At 37.0% G+C, this 5,793-nt stretch overlaps 1 protein-coding gene across 2 annotated transcripts in view; it reads left to right on the forward strand.

Annotated features, from left to right (window-relative positions):
* LOC135205288 (dual 3',5'-cyclic-AMP and -GMP phosphodiesterase 11-like) overlaps positions 1 to 5,793 on the forward strand; it is a 348,600-nt gene that overhangs the window by 153,532 nt on the left and 189,275 nt on the right. The window contains exon 2 of one of the 2 annotated variants that reach the window (XM_064235680.1): positions 694 to 740. The exons of the other annotated variant lie outside the window; for it this stretch is intronic. The gene's annotated coding sequence lies outside the window, so the exon portion shown is untranslated. The remainder of the gene's footprint in view (positions 1 to 693; positions 741 to 5,793) is intronic. 2 annotated transcript variants of the gene reach the window in all.

The raw sequence follows: 5,793 nt of genomic DNA on the forward strand, positions 1-5,793 counted from the left end.
AAAAGTCTTAGGTGTGGAAAGTACAGTATGATGCAGAATCCAAATAATTTAGAATAGTTATAGGCTTGGAAAATGTAGTTTAAATGGAAGACTGAGTTGCACAATCAGACCATGTCTCAAATGAAGGCATATGGTTACTTGAACTTCGCTTATTAGGTCGTCCGGTTAACAAATAAAAAAAAAAAAAATAGATATGACTGGGAAAGGAGGTTGGGTGTTCCGCAGGTGTGTTGCCTGTGTCCCTGCGTGTTTGTCTGCTCGTTCGTGCCCCCAGATCAGGTGGGATTAAGGACAAGGACTCCCAGCCCTTTCTTCGGCTGTTGATGATTCATCTCCTGCCTTCCCCTGGCATCTATTGTTCCTTGGTGGGAGTTGAAGTCAGTGAGATATAGTGTGTATGGAAAGGCATTGTGTATGGTGGTGACTTAGGTTTTCATATTTTCGTAGCAATTTGCAGCTGTTTTTGTGTTATTAATTTGGTCTCTTCTTCTTCTTCTTCTTCTTCCTCATCTTCTTCTTCTTCTTCTTCTTCTTCTTCTTCTTCTTCTTCTTCTTCTTCGTTGTATTTTAAAGGTTTATTCTATTGTATATGAGCACCTACAAAACCCTTTTTGTTATTTATTTTCAAATTTGAATCGAATTAGTCAGCGATTGCGTCTTCTGTTATTGTAAAATATTCATTCTCCTTTGCAGGTGAGCTGAATGAGTCTGATGCAGCTGCCTCTAACTCAGAAGTAAAGGTATGGATAGTATAAACCTTAAAAATTTATATTCTGTGTATATGTATGTATGTATATCATAGCCACAAAGCTTTCTTCAACTTCCTATCTTTATACACTCTCTACTGTAGACATTCGAGTCACTACAAGCCTTAGATCTGAAGTGAAGATTGAATGAAGAAACCACTTCATGTATGATATATATATATATATATATATAATATATATATATATAATATATATCGATATATATATATATATATATATATATATATATATATATATATATATATATATACACTCCATTTGTTTATTCCTAAGCTGACACGTGTTCTTCATTAACGTATGGTTATCATAAGGGCATTGCCAGATCTATAGGGGAAGTGCTGTAGAGAATGGTATGAGCTTTAAAACCTATAAAAGTAAAATAAAAAAAATATCTTCAGTCTGTCTTCACTCTCGCAAATCGGTATTTTGTCATCTGGCGAAGGCTAGCCATTTTGCTACACTTTAAAAAAATCTATATTTTCGTACCCCATATACGTTGTAACGCCAGTTTTAGTAGACGCGAATCAGTCAGTCAATTCTTACCATATAACCCTATAATTATCCATCTAGGTTTGATGTCTTTCCCGGTATGAAGGATTGAGTGAGAGGAATAACTGTTAGTTATTCCTTTGTAGAAAAGGGAAAAGTTATGACGGAGGCTGTAGAGTTAATAAGATCATTGCATTGCTAATTGAAGAAAGAGGGATACTGAGATAGGTACGGTCTGTAAGTAGTAAAGAACCGATGAGGAGAAGAAGGCGAAGACGAAGAAAAGAAAACGGTAGCAAGAGGAAAAAGTGTATTTGTCATTTACAAAGAATTACGACTGTTTTATTAGTTGGTCACCAAAGGAAGGTCAGGAAAAGTGGGTGAGTAGTTTTGTATAGATAGGAATAAAATAAAAGTTTGTGGTGCGATGAAATGTCTCAGCGAAGGAAAAAAAAAGAATGTTGCAAGACATGAGTGGTATTTTATTTTGATCATTTTTTCTATGATAAAGTCACAGATAAGACAGAATAGTTTATTATATTTACATTCTTAGGTGGCTGCAACAGCAGCAAAGTTAACCTTTGTTTCAACTCGCTCACAGAGTTGCTGTAAAAGACAGTATACAGAGTTGCTGTTGCTGTGAAAGACAGTGCAGAGTTGCTCTATAGGACAGTGCAGAATTGCTGTGAATGAAAGTATAGAGTTGTTGTAAAGGGCAGTACAGGATTGCTCAAGAGTCTAGAGGACAGTATAGAGTTGCTCTAAAGGGCAGAATAGAGTTACCTAAAGGACTGTATAGAATTGCTCTAGAGGACAGTATAGCTTTGCTCTAGAGGACACAGTACAGAGTTGCTCTAAAGCTCTAGAGTTGCTCTAGAGCTCTTGCATCTCTCCCTCCATCCCTGAACAGGGGTTTTCTGTGTTGGCAAAAACTCGACGCGAATGTGAGACGGGGTTAGTGGAAGGCCACACACTCACTTTCCCGCAGGTCGGAATTTCAACCAGAAACGATCATCTTGATTCAGGTGGTTTTTGTCTCCGATTAAAGCCAAGTCATTTTATTTTTGCGTCCATGAATGTTGCCGTCATTTTCCTTGAGTTAGATTGTTTTGGTCTTAGAGTTCATGTTCATTTTCGTCCCGTCTCTCTCTCTCTCTCTCTCTCTGTCGTGCATTTAAAATTGTCCATCCCAAAGTCTGAATAATCCAAATAAACAAAATACCAGTATATGAATTAATGCAAGTTCTGAACCCTCCCTCCAAACTGACATAAATAATAGGTTCACATGAGCTCGTTTTTTTTTAACTTAATTAACCTCTGTTGTGCAGTTTGAAAAATAATCGAGCAAAGTAAATGTCACACGGAGCTCTACGAAGTTCTAAAGACGAACGATTTATCTGGCGTTAAATGTGGAAATAAATGCGGCCTCGCTTGTGGGTTTATAGTGGATGTCCAACAGGATACGTCTGGCCTGAGTAATTGCCCTAATCAAAATGTCACGGAATGTGTAACATTTCAAGTAGGGAAATATTTGAATTAACATTTGTGTTTTATGTTTGTGCTTCAAAATGGCCCAGAAAATGTCAGATGTCATGGGAGGAGGAGTCCTTATTTTTTACGTGCATAAGAAAGGGAAAAACCTACATAGTATGTTTTATGTAATTGTATTGTATGTTGTGTGTGTGTTTATACTATATTATAGTATGTGGTGTGTTTGGGAGAAAATAATATATATATATATATATATATATATATATATATATATATATATATATATATATATATATATATATGTTTGCTGTACTACCATGGAATAACTAACACCCAAAGGGATTATATATGAACAGTATATGTATATATAGTATATATATATATATATATATATATATATATATATATTATTATATATATATATATTGTGTGTGTATGTAGAACACTTAACTTGCTGAATCGTGGATGAACCTCATGTGCAGAAAATTTCCTCAACACCAGTTGCTTCTTACACTTGAAGAAAAGGCTCATTGACAGCTTGTTGAGCCCCTCTACACATACGGTGACTTCTTTTTTTTTTCCTTGATAATTTTTTTTCCCTTGATGTTTTTGTCGAATACCAAGGCTTATATCGTCTCACTGTATTCTGACGGAAAGCGAATTTCTGTTTGCATGCGAACTTTGAATTCCTGGGCTTTTATCTGTTTATTCATTTATGAAATTTTTTTTCTGAATTTCCCTTTACTTTCTCTTACTAAGGGAGACATGACACAGCCACCCACCCCCTGCAAATCTTGACACAGCCGGCGAAGACGGATAAAATAAACATTCCATATAACAAACTGGATATCTCCCTCAAACCTCCCTCTACTCCTCCTTTTGCATTATCTCAGGCAGAATCTCTACCTGATTTAATGGAATTAGAGGGAAAAAACAAATGAAGAGGGTAAGAACACCCTCATCCTCTCCTCCATTAACTCCAACAAAAGATAAAACCAAAGTCAATGAGCAAGCTGGCGAAGAAAAACAATCGTCATCAAAAACTTACAAGCAAAGCTTCCCATCCACTAAACATTCAAAAATGACCTTGAATAGAGGACTACCCTCCAAAACATAGACACCTTCTCTTCAATTTTACAGTGGAATTGTCAGGGACTTCGTGCAAAATATGAGGAACGTAAAGTGTTACTCTATAAATACTTCCCCTATTGCTGTATGTTTACAAGAAACAGTGCTTGATGTCCACACACCTTGCCCTAGAGACTATATATCATATAGAACACAATATAATTTGGAAGTGGGAAGACATGGAGGTTGCCTTATATATGTTCGCAGGGACCTTCTTCATTTTCCAATCCTACTAAATACACATTTACAGGCTGTTGCGGTTCAAATTCACCTAAGACGAAAATACACACTCTGTTCCCTTTATCTTCCACCAAACAATCCCATCACTCGAGAAGAACTAATTGATTTACTTCATCAGCTTCCACGACCATTTCTTCTCATGGGAGACTTGAATGGCAGACATCCTTTATGGGGAGATGTGACATCAAATCAAAAAGGGAATATTATAGCTTCCATAATAGAAAATGAAGATTTAGGACTTTTAAATACAGGAGAACCCACTCCTTATCATATCCAGACAGGTACAGTCTCATGCTTAGACCTTACAATATCTAGTTCCAATTGCCGACGATGGATTTCTTAGATGGAAGACGAATGATGACTGGCAAAGCAGTGACCATGCTCCATAATAATAAATTCCAGTGATGACCCACCAGTTCAAAGATCTCCACGGTGGAATGTTGAAAAAGCAGATTGGAACAAATTTCAAGAGCTAAGCGAAATAGAAAGTGATGCAAATGACTTCCCAACGGTAGATGATGCAATCGATTTATTAAATGGGACATTCCATACAGCAGGTATACATTCTATACCAAAAACTACAGGTCTTTTTAGGCGACGCCCAGTCCCGTGGTGGTGTGAAGAACACACTGTTACACCGAGTCACAAGAACATCACTCACGTTATCGTAGACACCGAACTATAGCAAACATGATAATATACAAACAGAATAGAGCGCGTTTTCGAAAGGCAATGAAAACTGCTAGAAGGCAGTCATGGGCGTCATTTGTATCGTCCATTAAACCAACCACCGAAACACCTATCTGCAGTAATATGGAAGAAAATAAAAAAGATTGCTGGGAAATTTACTCCCAGTCCTCCCCCAGTACTTAAAGTTAATGACAACCTCATCGCCAACGCAAAAGATGTAAAGTGATAAACTCGCCGATCATTTTGCCCAAGTTTCAAAAAAAATCTGACAGTTCCCCTGGATATCAATATCAATATAGAAGAAGAGAAGAACAACTGCGATCAGACTTTTTCCACAGATAAGATAGAGCCATATATTTTACCCTTTACAGAAAGGGAATTTGATGCTGCCTGGCCAGCAGCACTAAACACTGCCCCTGCGGTCCGGATGAAATTCCCTATCAAATGTTTAGGCAATATTTCAAAAAAATACAAAACTATTTATAATAAGTATAATTAACAGATTATGGCATGAAAGTAGCAACCCAGTCATATGGGAATTGGCTTTTGTATTACCTTTTGTTAAACCAGGTAAAGACCCTTTTTCATTGGCTAGTTATCGACCAATAGCACTAACTTGCTGTTTATGCAAGTTAATGGAAAAAATGGTGAATACAAGATTTGTCTGGTATTTAGAGCGTAATGATATTTTCTACCCTCACAATATAGAAAAATGCCACTCGGCAGTAGATGTCCTACTGCAGCTGGAAATCTCCATATGATGAAGCATTTGCCTCCAAGCAGCACCATATACTATCATATTGAGAAAAGCTTATGATACTGCTTGGAGGCATGGCATTCTTAAGACAATTCATACCTGTGGTACGAGGAAAATTGCCCCTATTCTTTAAAGCATTCTTGAAATGTAGATATTCAAGTTAAAGTGGGCAGCACATTATCAGATAGAGATGCCAAGAAGAGGGTGTCCCACAAGGGAGTGTGCTTAGTG

Source organism: Macrobrachium nipponense, chromosome 49 (genome assembly GCF_015104395.2).
Source record: "Macrobrachium nipponense isolate FS-2020 chromosome 49, ASM1510439v2, whole genome shotgun sequence".
Taxonomy (NCBI): Eukaryota; Metazoa; Arthropoda; class Malacostraca; order Decapoda; family Palaemonidae; genus Macrobrachium; species Macrobrachium nipponense.